This window comes from Bos indicus x Bos taurus, chromosome 4 (genome assembly GCF_003369695.1).
Source record: "Bos indicus x Bos taurus breed Angus x Brahman F1 hybrid chromosome 4, Bos_hybrid_MaternalHap_v2.0, whole genome shotgun sequence".
Classification (NCBI taxonomy): domain Eukaryota; kingdom Metazoa; phylum Chordata; class Mammalia; order Artiodactyla; family Bovidae; genus Bos; species Bos indicus x Bos taurus.
In genome coordinates, this window is record NC_040079.1 from 111,864,426 (window position 1) to 111,877,022 (window position 12,597).

General features: G+C 41.7%; 1 pseudogene; it reads left to right on the forward strand.

Annotated features, from left to right (window-relative positions):
• The first annotated feature begins 11,010 nt into the window (after nt 1-11,010).
• Nucleotides 11,011-11,109, forward strand: LOC113891925 (annotated as a pseudogene).
• Nucleotides 11,110-12,597: the final 1,488 nt, after the last annotated feature.

Below are 12,597 nucleotides of genomic sequence, written 5' to 3' on the forward strand. Positions count from 1 at the left end.
AGACATGTCATTGGTCCACATTTTCTTAAATACCATGTATTTTTAAAGACGTATTTATTTTCGGGTGTACTGGGTCTTTGTGCTGCTCGTGGGCTTTCTTTAGTTGTCGAGAGTGGGGGCTACTCTCCAGTTTCACGGGCTTGTCGTGGCGGCTTCTCTTGCTGTGGAGCACAGGCTTAGACGTTCAGGCTTCAGTAAGTTGTGGTGCCTGGGCTTAACTGACCTGCAGCACGTGGAGTCTTCCCAAACCAGAGATGGAACCCATGTCCCCTGCACCAGGCAGATACGACTGAAACAACTGAGCGCCCACGCCGGCATGACCACTTAGATACACACTACATTTTCAGCCTTCCTTGCTGACACCTGTGGATTTATGACTTCCTTTTGACCAGAAATAGTTAAGTAAAAATTCTAGGTCAGACTCTTAACAGGAGTGTGCCTTTTCCTTTCCACCCTACCGCAGGGGTTGAGAGTCAGGAAGCTGCCCTGTGACCAAAGGGGAAGTCAAGTCAAGATGACACAACCGTCTTGCAGGCTTAGCTGTCCCACTCAGGACTCCAGTGTGGACAGAAAGTTCCATCTCTTCCACTCTGGGGTCTGTCTGTCACAGAGGCTTACACGGCATTGTAGATAGAACGTACCCTTCAAGACTGGATCTTTACAAGGGTGGGTGGGAAGATTTTTCTTTTTCATAGTTGTCCCCAGTCTTTAGTACAGCTTATATTTGGCACTCAAAATATATTGGTTAAATGTTGTTATTAGCTGAATTGTGTCCTCCCAAAATTAGTATGTTGAAGTCCTAACCCTCAAGTGCCGCAGAAAGTGGCTGTGTTTGGAGACAAGAGTCTTTAAAGAGATAGTTAACGTTAAATGAGGTCATTAGGGTGAGCTTTGATCCAAAATGACTGACGGTCATTCTAAGAGGCTATTTGGACACAAGCACAGTGGAAAGACCATACAAAGACATAGGGAGAGAACAGCCATCTATCCTACCTACAAGCCAAGGAGACAAGCCTCAGAAAAAACCGACCCCACTGACACCTTGATTTCAGACTTCTAGCCTCCAGAATTTTGAGAAAACATATTTTTGTTGTTTAAGCCACCCAGTCTGTGGTTCTTTGTTATGGCAGCCCCAGCCAACTAATACAAATACTTAAATCATAGAGAGATTTTCATAAAAGTTTGTTGTTTTTTTTTTAATAAAAGAAGACCTGGGGCATTAATCAAGGTTAGCAAAAACAGGTAGATAGAGAACTCTTCTTTTACTCAAGGACAGTTTCAATGTGTGCTAGAATCACTTAAATAAAAAGTAAAAGGAGACCATTAAAACTAAAAGGTAAAATTCAACAGTTTCAAGTTTGCCGAAGATTTGAGTCACTTGTGGGCTTCGCAATTGATCAGAAATCTAATTACCACTGAGATATTTAGAGGAAAGATCTTTATTTTAAAATCCTCAAGAACATTGCAAATTGCACCACTCATATTATCCAGGGTAAAAATGACTGCTTTAAATAGAACTTTCTTATGTAGCAGAGGAACAAATCTTCATTCAAGTGACAGTAATCGTAGCACTTCAAGATGTGCCCAGACCAAAAAAAGTCACTCTTCAGATTTGCTTTAGAGTTTAATGAGCTAAAAATCCACGACTGTACTCCAGTTAGAAGACAGACTTTTATAAAGTAGGTGTTTGTTAAGAACTTTCACTTAAAGCAGTACAAACCTAAAGAGTAAACAAAAAACATATTTTACTGGAAAGTTACAGGGAGTTTCTCAGAATAAACAGGCAGAAACTAAAGGTGGCCTCTGGTGACCGCGATCTTCACCATTACTCTTTGGTGGTGTATGTCTCTCTCTGGACTCCCTTGCTCTCTCGTCTCTGTTCCTTTATTCAGCTTTGTTCCCACTCCTATCCCCTCCCTCCTCTCTTGCTCTCTGTGGTCAAAGGTGGAAGTGGTAGCCGTAAGGCATGTTGTATACACAGAGCAGACATACCCTCCACCTACAGGAGCAGGGGACCTTGATTCTCGGAGAATTGGAGATGATCTGTGTTTGGGCTAATACACTCAAAAGGTTATGTTCTCATGTTCACTTAAAAAAATCCACATGTATGCATTCTCATCCTTGACATTTTTCTTTGTTAGAAAAATCACACAATTCTGGTAGCTGAATATAAATACTTATAAAAATTCACATCATTGTCTTCCTATTTTTTTTAATAAATTGTGATTTTGAAACAAAATGAACATGAGCTGGGCATTCTGAAAGATCTTGCTTACAAATTAATAATTTTATCATAAGTCAAAAAAATATTAAATTGAAGAAAAATGAATTGAGCTTGCAGTTCTGTTAACTTAGATCAAAAGCAGAAGGTGAGATAGGGAGTTAGGGATGGATACGTACACACTGCTATAGTTAAAATGGATAACCAACAAGGACTTACTGTATAGCACAGGGAACTCTGCTCAATGCTATGTGGCAGCCTGGATGGAAGGGGAGTTTGGGGGATAATGGATACAAGTACATGTATGGCTGCTGGCTTTCCTGGTGGCTCAGACGGTAAAAGCGTCTGCCTACAATGCCAGAGACCCAGGTTCGATCCCTGGGTTGGGAAGATCCCTGGAGAAGGAAAGGGCAAGCCACTCCAGTATTCTTGCCTGGAAAATCCCATGGACGGAGGAGCCTGATAGGCTACAGTCCATGGGGCCGCAAAGAGTCGGACACGACTGAGCGACTTCACTTCACTTCATATGTATGGCTGAGTCCTTCTGCTTGTCACCTAATACTATCACAACATTGTTAATCAGATATACTCCAACATAAAATAAAAAGGTTAAAAAGGATATAACCAGAAGAGGGTAAAATCACTGACTGTTCTGAGAGTGTTTAAGAACAACAAAAAAACATAGAAGGCGGGAGAAGGCAGTCTACACTTACAATGCCTGCAGGCAACACATGGGGAAAATACTATCTTCCTTTCAGAAAAGAAAAAGTGAAGTCCTATTTAGACTCCACTTAAGAATCTATATTTAGAAATTTTTCTCAAGGCAATTTTATTTATGAGGTGGTTTTATTTTTTAAAAATCATCTCATTGTGCATTTAAAGACATCACATTGTGCATTTTCATGTAATACGAAGTGTGAACTTCTAGACAGGTTCAAGAGTTTATACGACTAAGTGGCACTGTATTTTTATAACTTCACTGGGAAGACTATTAGGGTATGATGATGATCAGGGTATGATTTCCTAGAGAACAAAGTCAACTGAAGTTGATAAAGCTCCGTTCTCATGTTGTTCCCTGTGACCTCAAGTTAATTTCTGGGATTTAAAGTCTCTGCTGGTGATGGTTTAGTTGCTAAGTCATGTCCGACTCTTGCAACCCCATGGACTGTAGCCCACCAGGCTCCTCTGTCTATGGGATTCTCCAGGCAAGAATACTGGAGTGGGTTGCCATTTCTTTCTGCAGGGAATTTTCCTGACTCAGGGATAGAACCTGGGTCTCCTGCATAGCAGGTGGACTCTTTACCAACTGAGCCACCAGGAAAACCCTAGGGTACCAAAGTTCTGAGCTGAACCTTTATTGATTGGTACTGAAATAAGACAGACCATTGGCAAAGGGGAATGAGAAGCAAAGTTCTTTCATGTGTGTGTGTGTGTGTGTGTGTGTGTGTGTGTGTGTGTGTGTGTGCTCAGCCGCTAGGTCATGTCTGACTCTTTTGCAGCCCTGTGGACTGTAGCCTGCCAGGTCCCTTTGCCCATGGAATTTTCCAGGCAAGACTACTGGAGTGGGGTGCCATTTCCTATTCCAACAGATCTTCCCAACCCAAAGATAAAACTCACGTCTCCTGGGTCTCCTGCATTGGCAGGTAGAGTCTTTACACTAAAGCCCCATTGGAAGCCCTGCACACATATACACATCTTAAACAACAGTTGTCAATAAACAGAAGAACCAGTTTTCAAAGTAGGTATATTTCTATCCCACATGTTTAGAGTACTCTTTCTGAAGAAGCTGATGATTAAGAATTGATGCTTTCAAGAATACAGAGTTCATGAAGTAATTTGAGTCTCTCTCTGACATCTATCACACTGTAGCATATTTTCAATTGGCCCATCTGTTGGGGGTTATAAATTTACCAATACTTTTAAGAGTGGATCATTGTTTGGCAGTTTATAGCTCATTCCCCTTGGAAACTAGGAGGACATATGTATGAGGCAGGTTGGTACCCAGGCAGAATAGAGCTGATGAGGAAGAGGATTTACACTGGATGTAGAACCCTGTTCTACCAAGGTGCATGGGAGCGAGATAGGGGAGCTCTCTCATTTGCAGAGATTGTTTGGATCGAGGTTAATCCACAGCCTTAGCAGACAGAGCAGACCAGACATGAGTCATTCACGCAATACCATCAAGAAATCTACCAGACGTGATTCTTTTAGTCGCAAGTAATGGAAACCTCATCCCAAATTGGTTTGAGCAAAACCCAGATGAATTAGCTCATAAACTGGATAGTCCCAGGAGAGTGTAGGTGTGGCTTATGTGGAAACTTACATGATATAACCATAATCCAGTTCTCTCCACCTCTTGGTTTGGCTTGGTTCTTCTCTGATATGTAGGATTTAAAAAAATTTTTTTTTGGACGGGGATGTGGACCATTTTTCAAAGGTCTTCATTGAATTTGTTACAATATTGCTTCTCTTTTATTTTATATTTTTTTGGCTGTAAGGCATGTAGGATCTTAGCTCCCCAACCAGGGACTGAACCCATGCCCCCTGCATTAGAAGGCCAAATCTTAACCAAGATTAAGACTAAGACACCATGGAAGTCTCTGATGTGTTGGATTTAAGATACATCCTACCTTTATGGTTGTGAGACAGCTTCCTGAAGCAGTGCCATCCTTCAGTCCAATTGAAACGGGACCCTGCCCCAGCTCACAGGACCCTGTACTCTAGGGAGTTCTTCTCTGGATCTGCTTCAGCCATGCCCTTCCCTATGGGGCAAAGAGCCTCAGGAGCCAAAGGCACACACTCCCCTAGAAGCTTTTCACATCCCTCTAGGTCACACTCTGGGTACCACGGACCCAAGGATTCCCTGCCCCAAATCTGCAAGCTAGCTCTCAGTCCTGAGTGGAACGCTGCTTTAGTCCATCCCCCTGAAGGTGAGTGAAACTGACAGCTTGCACATCTTCAGGCTCAAGAGTGAGCTGCTTGCAGATGATGCATATGGAATTTAGATGAGCAGGATGGGGTTCTCTTACATGTCTTATGAGTCCCCTTCTGGCACAGAATTGAGGCAGGAGTAAGAAGAGAAGCAGTTGGACCATGGTTTGCAGATCCTTTCATCCAGCTGTGTTTCAGAGCAGAAATCTGAAGAGTCTGAGGATTTGAACCTTGCCTTCAAGGTCATTATGAAAGTATATTTGTCCAAAAGTCAAAGTGTTAGTCACTCAGTCATGTCCCACTCTTTGTGAGCCCAGGGACTGTAGCCCACCAGGCTCCTCTGTCTGTGGGGTTTCCCAGGAAAGAATACTGGAGTGGGTTGCCATTCCCTTCTTCGGGAGATCTTCCTGACCCAGGAATCGAACCTGGGTTTCCTGCATTGTGAGCGGATTCTTTACCGCCTGAGCCACCAGAGAAATAGGGTAAAAGAACAATTAGTATTTAACATTGTGTGAGATTTTACATATTTAAGCACATGGTTCTATGCTTAGAACATAAGCCTCCTCTTGTTTCCTTGCTCTGTGACTTCCACATATTATCTGTTTAGGTTATAACCTTTCAGGTTTAAAATCAAAGAAGATGGGCTGACTATCCTACAACTTTCAGAGGAAGTCCTGACGTTTTCTCTGCTTGTCTTTTTTAGGCCACATTCCCATCTCTGAACCAATCACTGTTTTCAAATAGGATATCTTGGCTCCCAAACTGCCTAGGACTTAGAACCGAGGTCCACCTAGTCTACTCAGACTAAAATGGGTGAAGGCTGAATCTCAAGCAAAAGCTGGAACTGTCACTAGAGAGAGGGATGTGTGTTTAAGCTAGAAGGCCAGCCATGATACTGGGAAATTGTATCCGGTTCTCAATTGTAATATGTTGATGGCTTGTTTCAGAGGATGGCCTGGCAGGAACTGGTGGCTCCTAGGAGGAGGGGCACCACTCTTAGTAAGGAAGGTGAGAAGGCAGACAGGATGACTAGAGGCAGACATGCATCCATGGACAAACCAACCAGGGGGAGGACGGAACCACTCAGCGGGGAGAGGAGGAAGAAAGCTCTAGATCAGGAGTGCCCGGGCATCCACGACACACCGAGTCTGGTATGATGAATTAGCTCTGACAGGCTTGCAGATAGTCTGGGAGTCTATGCGTGGACACAGCGTATGGGTGAAACTGTGTCTGTGAGTAGATGGCATCTGTGGAAAATCCAAAGGAAAGATGGTGAGTCAGAGGGGGGAAACCAGGCTGGCTTTCCCTGACATTACTTTCAGAGAGAATACTCTTCAAAGAAAAGCTGGTCTCTTGAGTGTGTTATTTGCAATGTTAGAATCATTGTGACCAAAACAGAGTTTGTACACTTTTTAAAAAGGCATTAGATGAGAATATTATTAGTCTTAAGATCCCCAAGTTATGTTTATGCTTGTTTTGCCATAATTCATAAAATTCTAAGCCCTTTATAAACAGGCAGTTTTTATTAATAATCAAATATATTCAATTTACAAATTACATAGATGGGGAACTAAAGTACAACTAAATTCAATCCACATACTGCAGGATTTACTCCCAACTCCTTCCCTATCACTTGCTTTCTTTGTTCAGGATTTCTAAGGGTATTTCCATTTCTTTTGGGTTAATTTTCTGGTTGTGTGCCTACGAGCTATGTTGCTTCAGTTGTGTCCAACTTTTTGCAACCTTATGGACTGTAGCCTGTCAGGCTCCTCTGTCCATGTGATTCACCAAGCAAGAATACTGAAGTGGGTTGTCATGCCCTCCTCCAGTAGATCTTCCTGACCCAGGGATCGAATCTGAGTCTCCTGCATTGCAGGCAGATTCTTTACTGCTGAGTCACTGGGGAAGCCCAAAATAAAATTATAGTAACTCATATATTGGGCTTCCCTGGTGGCTCAGCTGGTAAAGAATCTGCCTGCAATGCAGGAGACCCCGGTTCAATTCCTGGGTCAGGAAGATCCCCTGGAGAAGGGATAGGCTACCTACTCCAGTATTCATGGACTTCCCTGGTGGCTCAAATGGTAAAGAATCTGCCTGCAATGCAGGGGACCTGGGTTCAATTCCTGAATTGGGAAGATCCTCTGGAGGAGGGCATGGCAACCCACTCCAGTATTCTTGCCTGGAGAATCCCCATGGACAGAGGAGCTTGGTGGGCTACAGGCCATGGTGTTGCAAAGATTCAGACATGACTGAGACACTCAGCACAAACACACAACTCATATATTATGGGGACTAATCAAATATATGATTTATATGGAAGAAAGTAAGATAGACTTTACTAATGTCCTAATTCATGTCATACTGACTCATAGAAACTTGAGCTTAGAAGAATATTTGGAAAGCTCTCTTGTCCATCTTTTCTTTACAGAGGAGGAGAAATTTTCAGATAGTTAACAGGCATTTCAAAGGCAAATACTACATAATGGGAATATCCTGAAAGACCTGAAAATCACTTCTTTGTCTACATATAAAACTGGCTTGAGATGGGAGTTGCTTTTAAAAGTTGCTTTTTCTATCAATAGCTGAGACATGTTAATAGTTGTTTTTGAAAATAGAAAAAATTCCACTAGAGAAAAGGCTTACTTCTCAGGAACTCTCAAGAATGGGACAAAGGCCTTGGAGATCAGTTGGCTTAAAACCCAATGTGATGCAAGAATCCTTTTTTTATTGCCTTGAAAGTTATTGCAAGGTTAGGCAATTTTGAAACATCATTAACAAGGAGAAAATGGCTTTGAAATACTGGATGTAAGTCAACAGGAGCAGCAGCAATACCACAGAAAGCAAAAGAGACAGGCCAGTATTGGGATGCTGGGACTCTCGGTCTAGATTTTGCTGCTCGGCACCTACTCAACATTCTTACCAATTATTTCTCACATTATGTCAACATGGGGCACATATCAACTTTCAAAAAGCCTGGAAATCTTTTAATAACTTGGCCCTAGGCAACTTTTAAAACTCATGCTTCTAGAAACTACACAGAAAATCATATTAGAGCTCAATGATGTTTTCATTCTCCGGGTTATGTATTTTCACCAGCAAGAGGGACGCAGTTAACTTCAGTGTCATGGTTAGTGGATTGCAAGAAGCATGGAATGATGATTCAGCAGAAAGGTCCCAGATGGATGGGTTGAAAAATCATCTTTCTCATTTTATAGTTGAGGAAGCTGAGGCCCAGATACCTTAGCTGGTTTGTAGCAACCCCAAGGATGGGTAAATGAGTGGCTCAATGACATCCCTGAAGACCTGGGTTCTTTCAAGTTTCAGTTCTGCCTCCTTCAAGGTATTCACTTTTTCCACATGTTTATCTCAGTGATTGGGAAAGTAGGTGGAGCAGCTCTGGGAATCACAGCTAGGTATAATATTGTCCAACTGAAAACGAGGAAGGTGTCTTTAATAGTAAGAAAGCCTTTCTTAGAGGAGTCCAGCAGATTTCTCATTTCTGATCGGTCAGAAGTGGGTCATGTATCCTTGCTAAACCAATGGCAAGTAAAATCAGAGTGTCGTTGAGCCATTATGATTTACCTTCTTGGGCTAGAATAGGGCCAGCCTGCTACTAGTACGTGGTCACATGGAGGAGGGTAGCTCTTTGAACAAAATCTGGGTCATTTTAGCACAAGTGTGCAGAGAAATAAATATTGAGTAGGCAACCAAAAAAATCTTCTAAAACCTATTAGGCACCCCAAGCCTCAAGCAACAGCTGAAAATCACTGGAAATGATTTATTTTAGAAGCTGCAGAGCATTTCTTTGCTGTCTCTTGCCCTGTTACACCTAAAGTTTTCCTCTTCGGACTTACCTGGTGGTCCAGTGGTTAAGTATCCACCTGACAATGCAGGGGACATGAGTTCGATCCCTGGTCTGGGAGGATCCCACATGCCACTGAGCAACTAAGCCCATTCACCACAACTACGGAGCCCGTGCACTTAGAGCCCGTGCTCAACGACAGAAGCCACCGCAGTGAGAAGCCCGCACACCACACACAGAGTAGCCCCCACTCGACACAACTAGGGAAAGCCCAACCAAAGCAGTGAAGACCCAGGACAGCCAAAAATAACCAAATAATTCATTTTTCTTCTTTCCTGTCTGCCTCACCACTTTCTCCTTCCCAGCGTTTTCCCTAAACTGGTCGTGAACTAAAACTAGCGTATACCACTTTCAGGGTCTACCGCATGCAAAGCACCATATCAATATAACAATCTTCGGGGCGTGTTTGTTACAACACTATAAACCATATTCTTTACGTCAGTTTAATTATTTCATAATAGTAAGGAAATTGCTATTTGATACCAAAACTTGTTTGTTTGTTTCTTTTTTTTCACCCTGGTAATCACAGATCTTCCAAGAGAAAAGATTTACACTGAGTTGCAGCCACCAAAAGGGTCTCCCCAATGACTCAGTGGGTAAAGAATCTGCCTGTGATGCAGGAGATACAGGAGACTTCAATCCCTGCATCAGGAAGACCCCCTGGAGGAGGAAATGGCAACCCACTCCAGGAATCTTGCCTGGAGAATCGCATGGACAGAGCCTGGCGGGCTATAGTCCAAAGGGTCACAAAGAGTCAGACATGACTGAGCACACACGTGGTGCCACCAAGACACATAAGAATCCACATCAGCTCATGGAGTTTTTCCTTAAGTATTCACTGTACTTCGAAATGCTAGTGAAGGCATTATTTTCTCTATTAGTCATCTCATTCTATAATCAGAATTACATTCTCCACCAGTAGGGAGGTCTCTCATTGCCTTAAAATCTTTTTAAATATAGTTCCTTGTCTTGACAACCATATCGGTGCTGTCGTACTAACTGACAAGGGGTCAGTTGCTTTGTGTTCCAAAACCTGCTATAAAAATGGAAATGAATATTATTCTTCAGCTCTGAAGGAATATAACGTAAATCATCAAGCGTTATAATATAAATGCATATAAGTAGTGACTATAAAAAAATAAGGCTAATTATTATGTAACATAACAAACCTTCATTAAAGATAAGCCAGTTCTTTCACTGAGCTGAAAGGCACAGAAAAGCACCTAGATTTTTCAGGAAACAAAACCTAGCTGAAGTCTACACTGAAATATTGAATATTTCTGTGGCCTTTTGAAAGCTGTTCCTAAATCTTACTTTTCTTTTCTCTACAGTAGAAAAAATAAAAATACAAAGAATCTCTCTCTCTCTCTCTCTCTCTCTCTCGTCGCTAAATCGTGTCCAACTCTTGCGACCCCATGGACTGTAGCCTGCCAGGCTCCTCTGTCCGTGGAATTCTCCAGGCCAGAATACTGGAGTGGGTTGCCATTTCCTTCTCCAGGCAAAGAATAGGGTCAGCCTATAACTTATTGTCCAGCTGGGACACTTTCTGCATGTTTCCCTCAGACATTCTTTCAGGTCCTTTTATGGGGGAAGTTTGGCTTGAAGTTTAATACATATATAGAAAAGTGGATCATAAGTGGATTTTCAAAAACTGAATATATCTATGAAATAGATTTATTATGAAATAACCAGATTAAAAAAATCTATAAGATCAGTACCCAGACTAAGGAATAGAGTATGACCAACAAAGCTCAGATATGTTCCTTTTTAAAAAAAAAAAAAAAAAATGTATTTGGCTCAGCATCTGGGATCTTAGTTTCCCAACCAGGCATCAAAGTGGGGCTCCAGCAGTAAGAGTATCAAATCCTAAGCATTGGACTACCAGGGAATTCCCTAAACTGAAATATTTTTGAGAATGAAAGGTGGCATTACTTTTTAACAGCCAGTTGAGGTATATTGATATACAATAAACTGTGCATATTTAAATTTACAGTTTGTGCTCCTTTCAGCAGCACATATACTAAAATTGTACAGAAAGGATTAGCATGAGCCTTGTGCAGGCATGACATGAATTTGTGGAGCACTCCATATTTTAAAAATAATAAAATAAAAAAATAAATTTACAGTTTGATGAGTTTTGGCATATACCTGTGAAACTATTCACCACAAAATAATAAAAATATTCACCATCTCAAAAAGTTTCCTTGTATCTCTTTGTAACTTCTCCTTTCACCCCTACCTTCCCTATCTTCAGACAACCACTCATCTGGTTTCTGTTACATTTGTGTTTTATAGAATTTTATATTGACAGAATCAGATCTTAGTAGAAAAGCTTTCAGTTTTTCACCATTGCATATTTTAGCTGTGGGCTTGTCATATATGGCCTTTATTATGTTGAATATGTTTCCTCTATACACTGTTTGGGAGAAGGCAATGGCACCCCACTCCAGTACTCTTGCCTGGAAAATCCCATGGATGGAGGAGCCTGGTAGGCTGCAGTCCATGGGGTCACTAAGAGTCGGACACGACTGAGCGACTTCACTTTCACTTTCCACTTTCATGCACTGGAGAAGGAAATGGCAACCCACTCCAGTGTTCTTGCCTGGAGAATCCCAGGGACGGAGAAGCCTGGTAGGCTGCAGTCCATGGGGTCACACAGAGTCGGACACGACTGAAGTGACTTAGCAGCAGCATACACTGTTTGCTGAGAGTTTTATCATGAATGGAGGTTGGATTTTGTCAATGGTCTTTTCTGCATCTATTGAGATGATAATATGCTTTTAAAATTCATTTTGTTAATGTGTTGTTTCAAGAATCATACACTACATTCTTTTTTGTTTGAGTTTTTTCCACATAGTGATTCTTAAACATTGTATGTTATGTATCAACAATTTTTTTCATATGGATTTCTGAGTAATATTCCATTGTATGGCTAAATCATGATTGTTTATTCATTCTCCTATTGTTGGATGTTTGGGTTTCCAGTTTGGAGTTATCATAAATAAAGCTGCTATGAACATTCTTGTAAAAGTTTTGGTACAAACATATGTATTCATTCTTATATAAGCATCTCCATGTGGAATGGCTGGGTGATATGGTAGACGCATTTCAGTTTTTAAGAGGCTATTAGGAATCTCCTAGAGGTCCCGTGTTAAGGAGAGCTTTCCAGGTTGTGCTAGTGGTAAAGAACTTGGCTTCCAAGGCAGGAGACTTAGGAGACGCTGGTTTGATCCCTGAGTCAGGAAGACCCCCTGGAGGAGTGCATGGCAGCCCACTCCAGTATTCTTGCCTGGGAAATCCCATGGAAAGAGGAGCCTGGTGGGCTACAGTCCCAAGGGTTGCAAAGAGTCAGATGGACACGACTGAGTGACTGACACTTTCATGTCACATAGCCCTGTATTAAAATTATACTTTCTCCATATGCTCACCAACAATTGTTATGATCAATGTTTTTTACGTTAGCCATTCTAGTGACTGTGTATCTTATTTTGGTTTTAATTTGCATTTCCCTAATGACTAATGATGTTGAACATGTTTTCATGAGCTTATCTGAGGGGGCACTATTTTTAATTACACTAAGAAA